Genomic DNA, 21,546 nt, shown 5'->3' with positions numbered 1-21,546 from the left:
TGGGGATTTATACTGATATGCTGCATTGTGGATCAGAGATAGTCAAAATTAACATTTTAACATCCTTTTCTAACAGACATATATAAAAGTAAAGTTAGGTCACAAATAGGTTATTATTCTTTCTTGAAACAATGTGTAGATATTTTAATAAATATTATAGATACACAATGAATTTTCAAAACCAATCTGCAGTCATCATTCGTGTGGGTTTTGGGGGCACATTTTAAACAGATTTCTTCTTATGTGAAACGTGACATTTATTTCATGTTTCTTAAGAGTTAGATGTATCTTAAAATTGTATTCATTTCTTGGTGCTCCTTTTCAGCAACCTCAAAATGCATCTGTATTCTGGAAATGTTTTATCTACAGTTATTTAGGTGGTATCAATAGGCCAAAGCCTCTTATACGTTGCAGAGTAGAGTATTTCAAAACTGGTGTGTCGTTACAATTGATGCCATCTTTTTATGTTGATGGTCTTCAACATATGTATTGTTTTGGATTTGAATTGTAAGGTTAAAAAACCTTATGTTGACTTTGTATCAAAGACATTTACAAATAAGGTTGTGTTTTTATCTCATTCTTTACAAAACTAGGCATTTGTTCTGGTCTCCATCCTCAGAAGCCTTTCTGGACATAGTGGAAAGGGGAGATCTGATATCACTTGGTTAATTTGATAACCTTATGCAAATTGGATGCTTCAAACTTTGGAAGTACATACAGTGTCTTAGAATGCAGTAGCTGACAAGAGGTTTGCCTCCCAGATTAGACTAAATCTATTCAGAAGTTAAAGAAAAAGCAACATGGTGACATATATTCCGGGACCATCAGTTTTAATCCAGAGAAATAAGGTTTGTGTTCTTAAAAGTTATATTTATCCACAATCATAAGCAAGTGTCAACAACTAGGTTCCATGTTTTTATGAAAGTCAAACTTGTGAACATTCGTGAGCTTAGGGAGCAAATCATATTTAAGGTCAATGAATGATGGAACGTTTGCATGTATCTTGTGAACTTCATGGTATAAGTAAGGTGCTCACATTTCTAACCAGGAAGTGTTACTCTGGCGGGCAGAAATGGTGTTTATATTAGTGTCTCACAGACTAGGTGCTAATCATAAGTCCTTGGAAGCCTGTAGAGTCAACTAAAAAAAAAATTAGTGTTTTTTGTTTGTTAATGTGTTGCTCTTTATATTCCATCACGAAAAACCAGTGTTTTTTTTTTTTTAAACCAATTAGTTTAAATTCTTGTGGACTGTGTTTTTATAAACCCTTGGTTGCCCTTAGTTGCACTTTCTGCTGCTTTGAACTACCAAAGTATGTGTCCTTAAAATGCCCTGTGTGAAGACTTCCCCTTCTCAAAGTGACATATGTAGTAACAACTTGAGCGACCCTCTCACTGAGGAAACTAGAACTGGGTGGAGTGGTGGGGGTGGCATGAGTTCTCCTACAAGCGTTGGTTTGAGGGCAGCAAGAGAGCATTCTAAGTGTGAAGTATTTCCAATGTAAGATTGAGAAGGAGATGGAAATGCACAGAAGTGGGGTACTTTGCCCTGAGGGACCTTTGCAAATTCCCAAACCGGTGACTGAAAGAATGAGTAGTTCTTTTGATGCTTTCATAGTTAGGGACCACAACTGAGAGTAGCAAGCTCACAATAATAGTCACCCTGGTATAACCTCTTATCTTCTAATTGGCACACAAAATGCCTCTACCCAGAACTAAAGGTGAACTGGAAGCAAGCAGGCCTCATACAGACTTTGGTCCATCTACTAGTCATTTAAGTGGCTCTAAGGGTTTCTGATATTGGTATTCTCAAATATAGACTTAAAAAACAACGCCTACTGTACTTAAAATCATTTTAAACATACAAAATTGTAAGAAACAGAATAAAGAAATCTATGGATAGTTTTAGAAGTTCGGTAGATGTAAATAAAACAGAAGTAGAGACTCTAAAAGAGGTCAGAAGAAAATACCAAAAGTAGATGGAGAGATAAAAAGATAGAAAATGTAGACAATAGGGTGAGAAACTGAGAAGTTAATGATGATTAGACCTAGCATACTTTTTTGTAGTCCACATTTCAAGGGATGGCTGCTGAGAATTTTCCAAAACTTAATTTAAAAAAACTAATTCATAGATTAAGGGACTATGCAAATCCTAAGCAAGGTCCTAAACAGAAACTCATACTGAAATAATTCATAGGAGAATTGCAGAAAACTCAAGACAAAGAGAACATCTTAAAACCATTCAGAGGGGAAAAAAAGAAAGGAAGAGATTACTTAAGGAGAATAAATAAAAAGGAATTATAGATGACTTTTAAATAGAATTGATGAAAACAAGAATAAACAATTTAGTGTGATGATTTATGTCTACTATAGTAAAGATGAAATAAAGATATTTAAAAAAACTTGAGGAAAAAGAGGGAAATAATAACCTGAATATTTGGTTCCCCTTATCAAACAATTCTTTAAAAGTTATAAATAGTATATGTATACATATTATAAATATAAATAGTATTAAGGAAATTACACAGAGGTGCCTGGGTGGCTCAGTCAGTTAAGTGCCCAACTCTTGTTTTCTGCTCAGGTCATGTTTTCATTGTTTGTGATTTCGAGCCTCCCATTGGCCTCTGTGCTGACAGTGTGGAGCCTGCTTGGGATTCTCTCTCTCCCCCTCTCTCTCTCTCTCTGTTCCTCCCTCTCTGCTCCCCCCGCTCCCTGCTTATGCTGTCTGTCTCTCTCTCTCTCAAAGTAAATAAATAAAAACAAACTTAGAAGAAACTATAGATTGTTTTGAGTCAAGCTTAAGGCTGTACTGGATTTCTATTTTATGTATATGCATTTTATGTAACCCAGTTATGGTCACATAATATATATCAGAGGATGATAGTGAAATATAATTTAGAGTCAGATATGAGAAAATATGCTGTAGAAAAAATATATTTTCTTGGACCCATAACTTACTCCACTCACAAAAAATAACTTGAAATGGAACGAGGACTTAAATATAAGACCCGAAACCATAAAACTTCTAAAAGAAGGCATAGGGGAAAAATCTCCAACATTGCTCTCAGTGAGGATTTTTGGGATATGACACCAAAGCACAAGTAACAAAAGAAAAAAAAATCAATAAGCAGCTATATCAAGTTAAAAAGCTTCTGCACAATAGAAGAAACAATCAACAAAATGAAAAGCCAACTTAATTGAATGGGAAAAAATATCTGTAAACCATATATTTGATAAGAGATTAATATCCAAAATGTATAAGGAATTTCTAAAACTCAATAGCAAAACAAAACCCCCAAATAATCCAATGAAAAATGAGCAAAAGATCTGAGTAGACATTTTTTCAAAAGAGGCCATACACATTCATGTGCATGAAAGGTGTTCAACATCATTCTTCTTGAGGAAATGTAAATCAAAACCACAGTGAGATGTCACCTCGCACCTGTTAGATGGCTCTTATCAGAAAGAATAGAGGGATGCCTGGGTGGCTTAGTAGGTTAAGTGTCTGACTGTTGATTTTGGCTCAGATCTCACAGTTCGTGAGTTTGAGCTCCACATTGGACTCTGCGAGGACAGTGTGGAGCCTGCTTGGGATTCTCTCTTACCTTCTCTCTTTCCCCCTCTCCTGCTCACGTGATCTCTCTCTCTCTCTCTCTCAAAATAAATAAACTTTAAAAAAAGAGATAACAATACATGCCCAATGGAATATTATTCAGCCATTAAAAAGAAAATCCTGCCATTTGCAACATTAATGGTCTTTGAGGCAGGAGGCTCTGTGTAATAAACCAGACACAGAAAGACAAACACTGTATGATCTCACTTATATGTGGCATCTAAAAAAGCTAAACTCATGCAGAGTAGGTTGGTAGTTGCTGTAGGGGTAGGGATGAGAGGGAAATGGGGAGTTGTTTGTCAAAGGGTGCAAACTTGTAGTTTTAAGAGGAATAAGTTCTTGGGATCTGATGTATAGCATGATGACTTATAGTTAGCAATACTGTGTTGCATACTTAATGCAAGAAAAGTTGGAAGTTGAGAGTAAATTTTGAATGTTCTCACCATATCAACAGTAACAAAATGGTAATTGTGTGAGATGAGGAATATGTCAACTAACCATATTGTGGTAACATTTCATGATACATGTGGGTCAAATAATAACATTGTACACCTTAAACTTATACAATAATACATGTCAATTTATATCTCATAAAGTTAGAAAAATAAAGTAATCTCCTATATATGTATGTATGTCAGCTGAAATTTGAAAGGTGAGTTAAGTGGATTTCATAAAGTAGAGCTTTAATATTATTATATTAGGTGATGTGATTAATATATTGGGTTCATGAGTCCTGTCCTGGCATATTCTTGTATGATACAAAAAAGGGACACTACATCCACCAACAAAGGTGGGTGGAATAAAATACTGAATGTGGGCCTAGAATGGAAGTCTCAAGCTTTGCAGTGGGAAAGATTTTCATGCTCCTATCTCTGAGCATGAGCTTTTTAGAAGTGCTACCTCTCATTTTAAAATCGTCTACAATAGCATGTAAGCCTATACCCTCTCTAAAACTTTTAATCCATTTATTATCTTTAGAACATTAGAGTATTGGGGGGGGGGGACTTCCTTTTCACAGATGAGTTAAAGCAATCTGAAAATTATATTAACTGTGTTATAAAGTGTTGTCTTATAATCTTCATGCTTATGTCTTAAATTTATAAGTTAATTTATCCACTGGCTGAGGTAAATAATCACAATTAGGTTACATATTTAAAAATTGTAATTGCTTAATTAGTATTTAACATTTTTTTAATTTTCAGAATGCTAATGTTATGTTCACCATGGGGAGAAATAGAAAATATTCTAAAGCACATAGAGGTTAATTTAAAAATACCGATTATCCCACCCATCAGAGATAAATTTTGTGTATTTTTTCACTCAGTATACGTGTGAGTGTGTTTATGAAAATGAGATTATACTGTAATGGAGGTAATACTGCATAGGGCTGCCAGTAGGACTAAATGAAAGCATATAGCAGAGTTCCTGGTACAACACAAATGCTCAATAACATAGCTAGATAAGGTAGCATTTACAGTTTTTAAACCTGCTTTTATCACTAGACTGCACATAATGAACATTTCTTGTGAATGGATATTCTTTTACAACCTCTGTTTCTTTAAAATTATTGGACTATATTCACTTGTATGGATGAGTCTAATTTTCCCTATTACTGGAAATAAATTATTTCTAATTTTTTATTATAATAAACAACAGTGAAGCAAAACTCTTCGCTGTTTGTTGACCTTTTCAAAACAAACTCTATAGCAGTACCTTCTTTTGTTACTTTTTATAACCTGACAACATGAATCTCTGATATGTTGTAGTCTACTTTAATTTAAAAATTTGCCTTTTCGTAGGGGTGCCTCAGTGACTCAGTCAGTTGAGCATCCAACTCCAGCTCCGGCCGTGATCTCATGGTTTGTGGGTTTGAGCCCCGCATCGGACTCTCTGTTGTCAGCACAGAGCCTGCTTCAGATTCTCTCTCTCTCTCTGACTCTTCCCTCCCTACTTGCTCTCTCTCAAAAATAAATAAACATCTATCCAGCTATCTATTAAAAAATAAGTAAACAAAATAAAATTTTACCATTTCCCAGTAAAACAAATACCTCACATAAGTTTAATTGTTTATCCTCCTCCCATCCTTTGTGCTATTATAGTCATATAGTTTGTATCATTTAAAATATTGCTCTTTTATATGCCAGTTATGAATTTGTTACATCTCAGCTCCAAATCTATCCTGCATTGCCCTGCTTGGTGATAATAGAGCTGGACCTGAAAGGAGAAATGGCTGGCTTTGCAGCAGAGGGACCGAAGGGACACTGCAACAAGGAGTGAGGGAATGGGCTTGTCTTCCAGATTTGACTGTGCTTTTCTTTTTCTTCCTATGGCAGTGCTTCCAGTAGCAAATGGGATAAAGTCCAGTGGCTTCAAAATTTCACCAGCGATTAAGCAATTTCCTGCTCACCAATCCCAGCCCACTGCATATGGACCAACTCTGTCCTATGACACCCACTGAACTTTCTCATCTTCCAGTAGGCCACAGTCTTATCTCCTTTAGCGAGGTTTGAATCTCAGCCCGCTGTTGGTGGTGACAAGCAGGGGCAGGGGTCCTCCAAGTTTATTACTTTCTTGGGTAGCCGTCCTCAGCCATAGAGGTAGAAGATTCTCCCATTGTCTATTCCTGTATTGTTTAAAGTTCTATTAACTCCTGTTAGTACTTAACCATCTTTTACTAGTTAATAATTTTTATATTAATGTAAAGTATTATATTTGTGTTCAAATTATTGTTTTGTTTACTGACCAGAACCTAATTCATATGGGGATTTAACTAATATTCATTTTTTCTTTATGTTTTTATTTAAATTCCAGTTAATTAACATAGTGTAATATTAGTTTCTGGTGTAAAATTTAGTGATTCAACACTTCCATACAACACCTGGTGATCATCAGGACGAGTGCCCTCCTTAATCCCCATCACCCATTTAACCCATCCCTCCACCCACCTCCCCTCTGGGAACCATCAGTTTGTTCTCTGTAGCTGAGAGTCTGTTTCTTGGTTTGCTTTCTCTCGCTTTCTCTCTCTCTCTCTTTACTTCTATGTTTATCATTTCTGATTATTTTATTCTAAGCTGAAGTTTCATTTTCCACCCAGGGCATGCTTCTTCATTGTGATGAAATCTGGTTAAGTATTTTGTGGAGTGCAAGTGTAGGGGGACAAAGAGTTTTATTTGTTTTAGTCTGAAAACTTCTCTATTTCACTATCATCTTCAAAGCATATTTCCAGTGGATATAGACTTTCAGATGAATAGCTGTTTTTTTCCCCCTGTTTCAGTACTTTAAATACTTTGATCTATTGTCTTCTAGCTGCCAAAACTGTTTGATATTCAGCTATCAGTGTGTGGCTTCAGTGAATGTAAGATGACCTTTTGAATCTGGCTGCTTGTAGAATTTTTTCTTTGTATGTGATTCTTAGCAACTTGGCTATGAGTAGTTTCTTATATTTATCCTACAGGACTCACTGAGATTTTTGAATTTGTCGGTTGATTTGTTCAATTATTATTTCAGGTTTTTGTTTGTTTGTTTTTCTATGCCATTCTCCTCATGTTCGTGGAGTCTAATTAAAGTTTGTCTCATCTTTTAGTTGAGTCCCACCCACTCTTCTCATCTATTCTTTTCCATTTATTTTTCTTTCTGTACTTCACTTTGGATATCTTCTATTGACATACTTTTGAATTCACTAATCCTGCTTACTCCTGTGTGTAGTCTATTGTTAAATCCATTACATGAGATTACCTTCAAACTTGAACGAAGGTTCTTAGTATTTTTTTTATTAAAGAATAATATACAGTGTACAGTACAATGACTCTTGGCAAATGTATATGCCTTGGTATAAAAACAGATAAGATATAGCTAAGTTTCATCATATCAGAAGTTTCCTTCACATCCACTCTCAGTTTGCAAACCTGCTAAATAAGGATTCTTCTCATTTCTATAATCATAGATTAATTATCTGTTCTTGAACTTCATATGAATATGGATTCACACAGTATGTACTATTCTATGTCTTCCTGCTTTCATTAAATGCATTTTTGAGATTTACTTATATGATTACAGGTGGTAGCACTTTATGACTTCTCTTCCTCCTCTGGGGTAATATTGCACTGTATGAATATATCAGAATTTGACCATCTGTTATCTTGTAGATGGACATTTGAGTTGTTTCCATTTTATAGATAGTAAGAATAAAACTACTCAGATATTTTTGTACAAGTTTTTTTGCTTGTGCATTTGTGTATGTGTGTGTGTGTGTGTGTGTGTGTGTGTGTGTGTGTGTATAGTTTATCTTGGGAAAATAATTAGGAATGGAATAACTGCATCATATAGTAAGTTTATGATTAAATTTATAAGAAAATTCCAATTTTCCAAGTTGGTTGAACCATTTAATACTCCCACAGTAGTTAATGAGAGTTCCAGTGGCTCCACGTTTTCACCAAAATTTGGTGTTGTCAGTCATATTTTTTTAACCATTCTAGGGAGTATATAATGGTATCACAATGCTATTTTAATTTACATTTCCGTGATGACTAGAATATTGAACACTTACTTTATGCTTATTATTAGCTAATCATTTATCTTCCTTTCAGAAGTTTCTAAAGGATTTTGCCCATTTTTTTTGTTGCTTATCATGAGGAATTGTTTACATAGTCTAAATACAAGGAGATATATATATATGTATATATATATATCTGTGTGTGTATGTACATATACATATATATGTATTACAAATATTTTTTCACAATGTGAGACTTGCCTTTTTATTTTTTTAATGATGTCTATTTATGGGGAGAAGTTTTAATTTTGATGAAGTCTAATTTATCCATACCTTTTTTAAAGGCATCTATATTCCTGTTTTCTCCAAATGCTTTATTGTTTTATTTTTATATTTGTGTTTATGATCTATTTAAAATTAAGATTTTTGGTATGGCATGAGGTATGGGTGAAAGTTTTTGTTTTGTTTGTTTATGTTTTCTGATATATTTATTTAGTTTTTCTGGGGCCATTTTTAAAAATTTATCTATTTCCTTGGTTCTTTGATGAAAATCAGTAGAAATTCTAAACACTGTTCTGATTCATTTAAGAATATCAACATCTTTTTTTATTTCAACATTAAGCGATTATTTATTTTTCAGGTTTAAAAGGTTTCAAAATACATATGTACAAGCTAAATAAACTACGTTCAGAGAGTCCATGTAGAACAGAATATATAAACACACAAGGTCTGTTTTATAGGATTCAAAAATGATGTCATCAAATACAAAGAAAAACATTCAGGAAAAGTAATCAAATTGGACCATCTTAGCAAAAAAATGTATTAACTAAGTAAGACTAGGACAAACCCCTACACATCAGGGCAAAATTTATTTTCCATGCCTCCCAGCTGCCTGGCTTTCCTTTTCTTGTGTTGTGTTGCATACATCTGAGTCATCAACCTGCTGTTTTTGTTTTGCATGTTCCTCTGTCTACTGCCTGGCAGTTTTGAGGAAGACTGGCTCATTATATTTAAATTTGGAGGATATATCTGCCATGAGTGTGTCATCAGGGTGGGGTTTGGACATGAGCAGTTGAATAGAAGTGAGTCTTCTAACTCATAAATATGTATCTACGCTTAAGATTTGACTGGTGTTGCCTTATCTAGAAAAATTCCCCAGACCCCCATATCTGGTTTCCTGCTGGCTAAAGTGATCTTTATTTGTGTCATCATATATGGAAATCCTATATTTATTCAACTTACTGGAAATCCTGTATTTATTCAACTTACTGATTTATGAAAGTTATAATTAATCATGGACCATATATTATTTATTTCTCTATCTTTTGTTCCTGGCTAAAAGAAGCTGGTCCATAGAAGGCATTATTTATGTAATTATTGGACTTAAATTGTTTTGTTAGGTGATATTTGTAAAATATGAAACTAGGCAACCCTAGTTTTTATAAACTTAGCATAAACAAAAATAGAACTTATTCTTTAATAATGATAGCTTATAATGCTGGTTTAGGAGAAAGTTTAGATAATTACACATCTATTTTAAGTACGAAGAGCTGGGCAATACTCTTTGGGCTGAAAACATAAAGATAAGTGCAAGATAATCCATAACCTTACAAACATGTTTTTAATATGGTTACTAATTGTGTTTAAGCAACATTCTTTCACATCTGTAAACACACTGAAATGCAAGAGTAGTACTCTATGTATTTGCTTCCAGTTTTCATTGGTTTCCTTGAACCTTATAAATCAGTTTTAACTATTTTTATGATGCCATATATATATATGTATGTGTATATATATGCATATATATGTGAATATATAGCATTAATCCATTAAAGGCTTCCTATGATCTCTGGTTTTTTGTTTTTTTTTTTTTTACTCTTTTTCTATTTTTAGGATATCAACTTGACCCTTTCACTTCTATCCCCATTCTTGTGGTAACATTCTCCCTTTTTAATTCTTCTGAATGAACTTCATCTTAATTTCCCTTTCATTGACTAGTTCTTCAGTTGTATCTATTTGAGCTATATATCGAGTTTTCTATTTTTGTGATATTTTCAAACTCAGAATCCCTAGTTGTTATATCTTACTATTTTTTGTTCCCTTTTCAGGTTTATAATCTGCTTCTACTCCAGGTTTTTCTACCTTTTATCCCCTACATCTCCACCTCACTACCCTCCCCCACCCATATACAGCTCTAACCTTCATTCTTTGCCCCTACAGATCCACCAGCCCCTCTATGACTTTTATTGGGTGACAGATCTATTAATCTCTGTTTCTGGTACATCTTTATCTAAAAGGAGCCAGAGGACCATACTCTTTCACCATCTTCTCAGAAACTACAACTTGGACTATTCCAGTCCCTCACAGGATAAGTGATGGAGGCATAGAAATTAACACTTTAAATTATTCCCACCACCGTTGCATCTCAGAAGTTAAGTAGTGTGCCAAAATTAAATGAGCAACTTTTTTTTCCCTAGAGCTCTTCGAACACAGATAATGGAATATATATTTTTCCTTGTATTTCCCTGTATCAGGATTTTGCTTAGAGTAGAGGATCCATAACTGCTGTTAAGTCATCTGTGAGTAAATTTCCATATAATAATGTTACTAAATTTGAAATACCTATGATCAAATGGATTTGAGTAGGTAGGACACCAAAACAAAATACACTACACTTTTTTGAGCATTAATTCCAGAATAACTGAAGTAATTGAAAATGGGTTAATAAACCATCACCCTGTGACTATCTGCACTGTGCATCCTTTATTCTCAACTACAGTGCACAGCCAAGAATTCAATATGTACACCACACTACAAAAACTGATGTTTTAATGGTTTCTTAAATATTGTTTTTGTACTTATTAATCTGACATGATTCTGCAAATCTTTGTAAGTTAATATCAAAGAAGGAAGAAATACAAGATGTGAGGATTTCTATAAATTTGGTCAACCTTTTAAAAAGAAACACAATATGATAGTGATTTTATTTGATTTTCTCCAATTCTATATGGTTAAAAAAGGAGGGGGGAATTCAATGAGAAGAGATCGCATTCACCCATCCATTTAAAATCAGTGCTTTATTTCCACGGGCTAAAAGAGTTACAGTTGCACTGTTCATTACTTTGGAAGTGTCACATTTCCTAGTATGACAAGATATATTATGGATGGGGGGTTTTACAGATGTGGAGAAATCACTTTCCAAGTTTTTTATTTGACTTTCTCCCCTTATGCTTCTTTGTACTTTAGCGGCCAACCTTGGGATAATGGGATTACTTTATGCCTTCCACATCAGGCTCTGGATGAGTGCACAGAGGCCAGTGGCAAGAGAAATAAGATGGCTGTAAAAATGCAAACACTGGAAGTTAAAAAAGGTGCACCCAATAACTTGCCCTTAAATTTAAAGGGAACTAAATGAGGAACTTCTGGACAATTTATCTTGCTGTTTACTGATAACAAGTCACTTTGTTTTTATGTGCTCAGTCTAGTATTCCATAATTTATTTGAAAGAAGATGAGAAATAATGTAGATAAATGATGAAGTGTCAGGGTCTGACGCTCTTAAATGAAGCTATTATGGTCAAAGAGAAAACGTAAAACCTGCGGCTCATTATGAGAGTGTTCTACTTGTCAGTTAAGTGAAAAGGCCTGGAATGATTTCCAGTTTATTTGTCATTGCAGTTATTAAAGCTGTCTTTTTGGTGCCATGAAAATGAATTGAAGACTTTATTCGAAGTAAATTTGTACTAAAGCTTTCAGATGTATCTTATGTGAGCTCAGTGAGGCAGGGAAGCAGCTTAAAAGCTGAAATATTACAAGGAGACAACTACCAAAGTCTTTGAAACATACCAGGATATATAAATGGCAATAAATAAAGTGTTTTCTTGACTAAGGAACAAACTTTTTGATTGATACAATAGAATAAGGTTAGTAATGGGATATAGTACTTGCTAATTGTTGGGATATATTTTATTCCAATGAGGAACAAATTGCCTACATTTTTGTGTAACATTTCTATCAGAGTATCTTTCCTATGAGTGATTTCCAAGAAGGGTAAAAGAATGTATCATTTTAAATAATACCTACTTATAAAAATGTAATGAGAATTAATGGAGCAGATCTATCAAAGAAACAGAAAGGTTTAGTTCTTGAATAACAGTAACTGCTTGGCTATAACAACAACCTCTTATAAAGCTTACAAGGTAAGAAGTTCAGAAAACCTGAGTTGCATAATCTCTTTTCCTAATTGAATTATTGGACTGCAAAAGGCTGCATCTTAGTAGAAGGAATGAATATATTATTGACATTTGTATCTCACATGGTTGTTCTTAAAATACTTTACATCCTTGCTGATGTGTGAGAATAACTTACATTTTATCTCATGTTAGAAGGTCAAAGCAGATGGACTATTGATATGGATGAGGTAGAATTTTTTTTTCTTAAGCACTGAAAAAAAATAACCTTTTTTGTTTTTGATCAAGAAGGAGGCTTTTGGTGTTTCCTTGTACTAGTTTGGCAGTTAAAAATACTTTTTGCATAGTTTAGCTGTGCCACTTTGATGAGTGGCAATTAATAGATACAGATAAAGGACAATTGAAAGACTTTCTCTACATCAGTTTCCACCCCATTGCATGAAATAAGTAGACTCACTAAACTGAATGTTTTATTCCAAGCCTAAGAAATCTCCCAGTCATGTCTTTGAACTCTTTATTGTGGATATTACAAATGTTTGACACATCTTCAGGGTCAGTTTAAAAACAAAATGGATTCTACATCCCCCTCAGAGGTAATCCCTCGCAGAGGTAATCTTTCAGTGTTTCCGTCAGATTTTATAGCCATTTTCAGTGATATTGTCAAAGTAAAAGATCTAGCAGTCTCTCTATTATATGCCCTATTTTCAGGCACTTAAATGTGCAACAAAACCTTCCTTTGAAATAGAATTCAGTTTTATATTTGGGACATTTCAAATATTTCTGTAACTTTTATATGCTAATAACTACAAGTCCCAATGATTTAAAAATAAATGCTTCATAAGCTCATAGTTGTGATGTGACAGTGGAAAAAGCTACGTCATAGTAATTGCCAGTTAAAGGTGTAGAGTTTTGATTAGATTCAGACTGATTCAGATTCAGACTGTGTTTAAATGCCCAGTAAGACTTGTAAACAAACAAAATTGGTGAATTCTTTGGATAAGCTATTATTTGGGGGGATTTTTTTATGAAATTTATTGTCAAATTGTTTTCCATACAACACCCAGTGCTCATCCCAAAAGATGCCCTCTTCAATGCCCATCACCTCCCTTCCCCTCCCTCCCACACCTCATCAACCCTCAGTTTAGTGGGGAATTTTTCTTTATAATTAACATATTAATGTTTGTGCGTATAGAGCCACCTTTTGTGTGTAGGTACACTCTTATGTAGGTATAGAAGGTCCCTATGTTTTTGAAGATACTCGAGTTTTTATTTCGGGTTGCTTAATTTACTTTGGCTGGTCAATCAAATATATTTTACCCCCATTTTACTTATTCAAGAAACAGATATCAAACACTAAATTAGTTGAATTATAAAGTTAACAGTTTCTCTTTTTCTTGAGATCATGGAATATAGGAGGTAGAATCATATAATAAGATATATAATTTATATATTTATATATAATTTATATAAGTTATAGACTATATAATTTGAAATGGATTCAGAGATATCTAATTCAGCCTAGCTTCATAGGTAAACAAAGCTTCAGGGGACGATTCCTGACTTTGAATATTGAAGAGACAGAAAAGTTGACCCACTAGGACTAAGCAAAAAGTATCTTATGTTCATGGTTATATGACCAACAGTCCAGCTAGCTGATTTCTTACCTGCCATGATACTAGGCTAGATTTCTTTGGTTAAAAAACCACTGGGATTTTCCTTCTTTGAAAAATACCTAGAGTCAATGTGACGGACACTGTGTCTCTTTTAACCATAGGGAGTTCAATATCTATTAGGTTAGCTACTGGGGACTAGATACAGTTGACTTTACTATAAATTTTTATAGATTAAAATCATATTCTCCCATTTTATTTTTATAAATATGTACTCATAGTGTCTGCATAGAGGTTTAATCAACATGTGTTTATTAAATATTAACATTGGAAAACAATAAGAAATTTGGGAATATACATAATCTTTTCCTACATAAATTTATAATCAACAAACTTCTAAATGAAAGAATCTCATTTTTTAAATGTTTCAGTTGTTTGTCTTAAATTTCCAATTTTCCACTTTTCTCTAAAAGCATGGGAAGTAATTTTTAAATTAAAATACTGTAATCTTTTGGTATTGTAGTTCTTATTAAGGATTCAGATTTTCAGATTAGATTCTGTATTCTAATATACTGATAAAAGATATTAATTAATAAATGTTTATTGATTGTATTTAATTATCATTTTCAAGAAGGTAAATTTATGCCTCTGAGACAAATATTACATGAACAATTTTTCAAAGATTCTATTTAACCCATTATAATGACTGAGCCAGCAAGTTTAAATCAGTTCAAAGGTCATTTGATGACATAATATAGAGGCAATTTTAAAGAGAAATATTAGGATAAGATTCTTGGGTTAGGTATACAGCTGTTTTTTTTTTCAAGGCAATAAATTATAACTTTTGGGGTTATCTCTTCCATTGAACAAAAATTATTTGTGTCCCTTCCTGACAAAAATGTATAAATTAACTTCTATTCCTACAAATGGATAAGCAAATACAAAATCAAGCAACAAAAGAATACTCAGTTATCTATCAGTTGTTTCCAACTTCATGTCATTTTTATGATAGTTATATGTAACCATTGTGATCTTTTTTCTTCAAAACTATTACCCTAAAATAAAGTTACTACAATAACATGCCACTGTGGCTTGATTAGACTGTGTAGCATTTCCATAGTGTCCCAAAGTAGGTAGTGTTGCTGGCTTTCATATTAGAACAGCTACTTAAAAATAGTGGTCTGATCAGCATCCTTTTTTTTTTTTAATGTTTATTCATTTTTTTAAGAGGCAGAGAGAGACAGAGCCTGAGTGGGGGAGGAACAGAAACAGAGGGAGACACAGAATCTGAAGCAGGCTCCAGGCTCTGAGCCGAGAGCACAGAACCCGACGCGGGGCTCTAACTCACAAACCATGAGATCATGATCTGAGCTGAAGTCGGATGCTCAACTGACTGAGCCACCCAGGTGCCCTGGTTTGATCAGCATCTTATTTGACATTTGAATATTTTTCTAATACATTTTCTGAAAATGGCCTGATAAATCTAGTTACATTAATCCCATTGAAGGGGAAGTTAAAACTTAAATCTTAGTGATGCTTATCTTAAAGAGATGTATGAATAAAGGATCAAGGAATTCCTTCATAATAAGTGAATAACCACATGCTTGTTGCATATTGAATTCTGTACCCACAAAATTCATATGTCAAAGCCTTAACCCCTAATATGACTATATTTTGATATAAAGTCTTTAAATATATCATTAAAGCAAATTAAGTCATATGTATGGAGCCCTAATCTGAAAGGACCGGTGTCCTTTTAAGACAAAGAGACATTAGATATGTGTGTGCGCAGAAGAATGATCATGTGTGGACACAGTGAGAAGGCAGCCAGCTATAAGCCAAGGGGCGAGGCTTCAGAGAAACCAACCCTGCCTGCATCTTGATTTTGAAATTCCAGCCTCCAGAATTGTGAGAAAATACATTTTTCATCCATCCAGTCTGTAGTATTTTGTTATGGCATCCCCAGCCGACTGATATGCTTTTATTCACTAGAATGTTTATGCAGTATTAAATATAACCTATGCAGTAAAAATATAAATGTTCTATGGGTACTAAAGGTAGCATTTTATAAACTTATATAAATTCAAATCCAGTTGGTCGTAATCACTTCAATGTGCAGATAGGTTAGAAGAAACTGGAAAAAATAACCAAAGAAAACTATGTATAAAATAGCACCAAAATATTTACTGTAAACTGCCTTAAACTCTTATTCATTTGCCCTTACCAGAATGTCTCTTCTGTTTTTTTTAAGTCAATTCATCCTCCTTTCTCACTTCTTAATATGCATTTTCTCCATTCCCTAAACTGAAGCAAGAATAAATTTCTTGTTCATTTCCATTACTTCTCAGAGAAAATACCACTAGTTTTGAAGAGCCTGACTCCATTGGACAGCTGGTCCTGTTTCTTAATCCCAGTTTGCATTGCTTCTGGCTAGATCTACTCACCAGAAGGTGTTGAATCAAAAGGACAACTTGAGTCACAGTTGTGTCTTACTAAGGCTTTGTTCAGCGATATGTGTTTGTATTTCTACATCAAGCTTAGAAATAGACTAAAGATGACAAGCATACAACAACCACTCTCTAGTCTTCAATGCTGTTGAGCAATCCAGATCCTGGCTTTTGGTCAGTGATATATTATTTTTTATTTATGGATGGTAGACTAATGTTGAGGAAAAGAACATAAGGAAATATGACAAAAAACGTATGCATTTTATCCTATTAATATTTCCAGAAAAAATATTTAAAAATTCTGATTGAATTCCTAATATTTCTGACATGCTACCTGGTAACTGGAGACCCTGGTATTTCCCCTTGTCTTTACTTTCCTTCTCTGTATTCTTTCTTACTTCCCTTTCTAGTTTCCCATATGCCACTTCCTTTAAAAAAAAAAAAAGACCATTTAGGTTCCTCACACTCATTGGCAGTTTATGATATCAAAGCTATTCCGGCAGCTTTTCCGTATGATAAAAACATAAAACCTGGTTGTGAAAATCTTGTATAGAAGCAGTGTAAACTGTTTTTTTCGGGCCCCAAAAAGGAGAGTCAGCCACCACAATAGCTAATGTTTGTTATGTGAAATAAAACATGGGCAATATGTTTGTTCACTTAGCCTGTTTCTTGGAGCCTCACCTCTACTTCTAAATCATCCAGAGTAAGCCGCATGCAAATTCAATTATCTATTCCAATAGATGGGAATAGCAATTTTGGGGGGTATGTTTATCTTTCCTTTGAATAGATAAAATCAACTTTCAATCTTAATTATACTTATCTTATTGAGGTGGTGAGAATATCGTTTTCATGGCCCCATATGTTGAATTCATATAGTGAGCCAAGGGGAATTCAAATGACTTCTTCAAGATCACCCAAGAGCCTTTGGAGGAGTCTTACTCCCAGAACAATGATTTTTCCATTTTGCCACACGGCTGTAGAAAACCCATACCTGATCTCAAGTACATTTTTCTAAATAAAGGGTAATCAACAGTCAGACACGTGGTAAACATATTAGGCTGCTGCTGTTACTCTGGTGTGCTATTATTTGGGGCCTATGAATAGGAAATGTAAAGTAATCTCACAAGGAATTTTATTCTAATGTTTTTTCAAAGAATAAAAGCTTTTCTTTGCAAGGAGTTAGGATGACAAAAACCTAAGATTATTAGAAACCTGGTAGTAGATCTTTCCTTGGCAAGATTAGGGTGAGTTATTACTAGTAAGTCGTAAGCAGGGTTCATTCATTTTCCTTTTGTAAGATGAACTTCAAAGGAACAGTTGCCAAAGGCTTTGTGGCAGATCATTCAGTCACAATGCATTGGATTAAAGAAATACAGTACCTTTCTAGCCTTTCCATCTAGTATCCTACAACTAGTCTCTCTACCTGGACTAAACCTCAGATGTTTTGATTGTTAAAATTCTAATGTAGCCACATGTTGGTGGAGAAATTTAAAGCTTCTTATTTTTCATCACTGTTCTATGCTGCTTTCCAAGAAACTACTAGGCATTAAAATGTCACTTCTATTCATAATATCAAAATTCTTAATATATTATTCAATTTATACATAGCCATGTCGAATATTTTCTTCCCTGGAGTGATCACCTTATTCACTGTGTGTGAAACCTGTCTTTTTATTTCTAAATACCAATTTTAGTAACATTATTTAAGAAACCAGAATAATAAAGGTTCAAGAAATAGACTCACAGGTAAATTGTTTCTACTCTTTCTGGCTTCCTTATGAATAAAGTATTTTTCTACCGTATAGAGTCTATGTGCTTCTTACGAAAAGAAATTGTCTCTCTCATGACAGATGTTCTCCCTTAAAGTACTTTTGTTAACCAAATCCCAAAGGTATCATTTGACCTCCTTATGGTTGTACTATTTTTTCCCATTTGCTAATGGGATAGTGTAGTCTTAATTTTCTAAGATAGGGGACATTGACTTTTCATAAACAAAATATGTTTCATTATCTATCATTGAAAATGAAATGAATTTAGGGATGATAAAATCACTTCCTAAAGACAGCTTTATTTTGATGTGGGTGTGAGAAGTCTAGCAGGGAAAAGAAAACTTGCATACCTACTGGAAACTTAAGATGGGCAGAAGAATGAAGCAAACATATATGGGATTCTTCAAATATATTTTAATAGACTGATTATTTTTATTAAATTATTGTAATAAAACTTGATGCACCTCATACTCAAAGATGTTTTCCATATTTTATTCACATGATTTTGGTCCTAGTTTGTTTATAGATAGCAAAATGGGTATGTTTGTTCATTTATAGAAAGGAATTTGATAAATTACTATTATTTTTCTCTTAAAATTTCTTGTAAAGGCCATATATATTCCTTATTTTGGAGCCAAGATTCTAACTTCAGGGTTTTTTTTATGCTGATTCCAGTGAATGTACTGCTATATGTATATGTTAAGTTTGTGAGAATACTAAGTAACTGGATACACAACTAGAAACCACAAAAAACCCCAACTGTAGCCAACTTGTAAAATCAAGAAGAAGGTGAAAAACCAAGAATCCAGATCGGGGAACCTCAGCTAGAAACTTCCACAGATATTCTGTTTAAAGTTTTGTAGTAAAATTGACACAGTTTTAAAGAATTTTAGAAGGGTGCCTGGGTGGCTCGGTTAAGTGAATGACTTCTGCTCAGGTCATGATCTCACAGTTTGTGGGTTCGAACCCCATGTCAGGCTCTGTGCTGACAGCTCAGAGCCTGGAGCCTGCTTCAGATTCTGTGTCTCCCTTTCTCTCTCTGACCCTCCCTTGCTCACACTCTGTCTCTCTTTCTCTCACTCTCTCTCTCAAAAAAAAATAAACATTAAAAAAAAGTTTAAATATTTTTAGAAACTTGGCTCCTTAGTTACAAATGTCCAATTTCTAATGACACAGAGATTAGCATGGCCCCTGCACAAAGATGACCTACCAATTCACGGCATGTTCCATATTTTTCTGAGGTGACAGGCTTTCTACTGTCACCTGTAAGCACAGGGACTCTGAGATCATGAGAAGAAGCAGAAAAATACAAATGAGAAGGAGGAGCCCAGGTAGCTTTGTGGCTTCATGTCCAACCCTCTTGCCCTTACTTAGCCTGTGTCACACCATGCTAGCATGTCCTCCTGTAGTGCTCACATGTGCCACCACTGTGACATCCCCTTTCCCTGAATTTTAGTGCTTACTTCTCAGCCTCTCTCCTTCTGAGTCACTCCTGGGAGTGAGGGGGTTCTTCCCAGTGTTTTGTAATACTTTGAGGCTCACCCCCAAAGTATTAAAAGTAGCTTTGTAATAAACACACAAAACATACAAATTTCCAATTTCTGAGGGGAAAAAATCTGATTTTTTTTGCGTGACTATGGTGCGTACCTAAGCATGAGAGACAAGTTTCTGCCTTACAGTTACATTTATGTGCCAGTGAGGATAGGACAGCTTTTAATAACAGAAATTTCCAGAGAAGGGAGTTGATCAGTGTAAGCTTAGAAGCCCTTCCAAATGCTGGATAAATCAAATCCAAACAAGCACATTAAGGATTATGGTGGATATTAAGAAGTATGAGATCATATGAGTATGAGACCCTGTCTTTGAAGATATTATAATCTAATTTATTATGGCAGCATAATAATAAGACTGATGGAAAATAAGAACAAATTATTTCAATAATCATTTAATAAAATAATAAATACCCCAAAGTGGAGCATACTTTATTGCTCTATAAATTGTGCAGAGAGCAAGAGGGAACAGGTCAGAAAGATTACTTGAAAGTACAATGGCTAATGGAAGTTGTGTAATTGTCAAAGGATATACATTGTTCCTTTAAAGCTGAGGCCTCAAAAAGGCAGAAATTTGTTCAGAAAGCATTTTATTTATTGATTTGCTTCATTATGTTTTTAACTGAAGTACAGTTGACAACATGTGTCAGGTGTACAACATAGTGATTCTACAATTATATACATTGCTAAATGCTCACCGTAGTAAGTGTAGTTACCATCTGTCACCATATAAAGTTGTTATGGTATTATTGACTGTATCCCCTATGCTGTTCTTTTTATCCCTGTGACTTATTTATTTTATAATGGGAATTTTGTCCCTCTTAATCTGCTTCACCTATTTCACCAATCTCACCACCTCCTTCCTCTCTGTCAATCTCTACTTTGTTCTCTATATTTATGAGTCTGTTTTTCTTTTCTGTTGCTGTTTATTTTGTTTGATACCACATATAAGTGAAGTCATAAGGTATTTGTCTTTCTCCGTCTGACTTATTTCACTTATCACAATACCCTCTATGTTACAAAATGGCAAGATTTCATTCTTTTTTATGGCTGAATAATAGTCCATGGTGTATATATACTATATTTTCTTTATTCTTCTATCAGTGGTTACTTCTACATCATGGCTATTGTAAATATCACTGTGATATGCATAGAGATGCATATATCTTTTCAAATTAGTATTTTTTTTCTTTAGGTAAATACCCAGAAATGGAATTACTGGAACTGACAGTAATTCTATTTTTAGTTTTTTGAGGAAACTCCCTAGTATTTTCCAATTTATATTTCCACCAGCAGTGCACTAAAGGTTCTCTTTTCTCTACATCCTTGGTAATACTTGCTATTGTCTTTTTGATACTAGTCATTCTGACTTGTGTGAGGTAGTATTTCATTGTGGTTTTGATTTGCATTTTAGGTGGAAGACATGTACTGGTGGAATATGTACTATTCCTTTTCTTTCATAAAAACAATAAAAATTTGTGTGGAAGTTACCAGGCAGGGAGAATTTATATGATACCCATTTATGGATAGCTTCTTTTGGGGAGGAATATTTTTTCCTCTACCTCTCTTGGTTCTTTGGCTAATCTAATAATCACATTAACATAGGACAGTCTAATAGGATAAAAACAAATTTAATTACATTCTTTTGGGGCCCCACAAAGACAATGAGACCCAAAGGCATGTTGGGCATTTGAGGTTTATATGCCATTCTGAGCTAAAATATGGGATAGAGGCCTGGGGCTTCAAAGAGGAGGAAGGTAATTCAAAAGATGATAGAAGGAACAGATATTTGGTAAGTAGATGTTTGCCATACCGTAAAAATAGGTCCTTCAGAGCTGTTTCTCTGAGCAAGGCTTCCTATCTAAATTCCTTTAAAT

At 34.2% G+C, this 21,546-nt stretch overlaps 1 long non-coding RNA gene and 1 other non-coding gene across 4 annotated transcripts in view; both read left to right on the top strand.

Annotated features, from left to right (window-relative positions):
* LOC113598232 (uncharacterized) overlaps positions 1-21,546 on the top strand; it is a 451,524-nt gene that overhangs the window by 315,031 nt on the left and 114,947 nt on the right. The window lies entirely within an intron of this gene.
* Positions 19,250-19,355, top strand: LOC113598346 (U6 spliceosomal RNA). Its single transcript, XR_003419020.1, has one exon. It is a non-coding gene; the product is annotated as a U6 spliceosomal RNA (small nuclear RNA).

Source organism: Acinonyx jubatus, chromosome C1 (assembly GCF_027475565.1).
Source record: "Acinonyx jubatus isolate Ajub_Pintada_27869175 chromosome C1, VMU_Ajub_asm_v1.0, whole genome shotgun sequence".
NCBI lineage: Eukaryota > Metazoa > Chordata > Mammalia > Carnivora > Felidae > Acinonyx > Acinonyx jubatus.
This window is presented reverse-complemented; position numbering and strand designations above follow the sequence as displayed.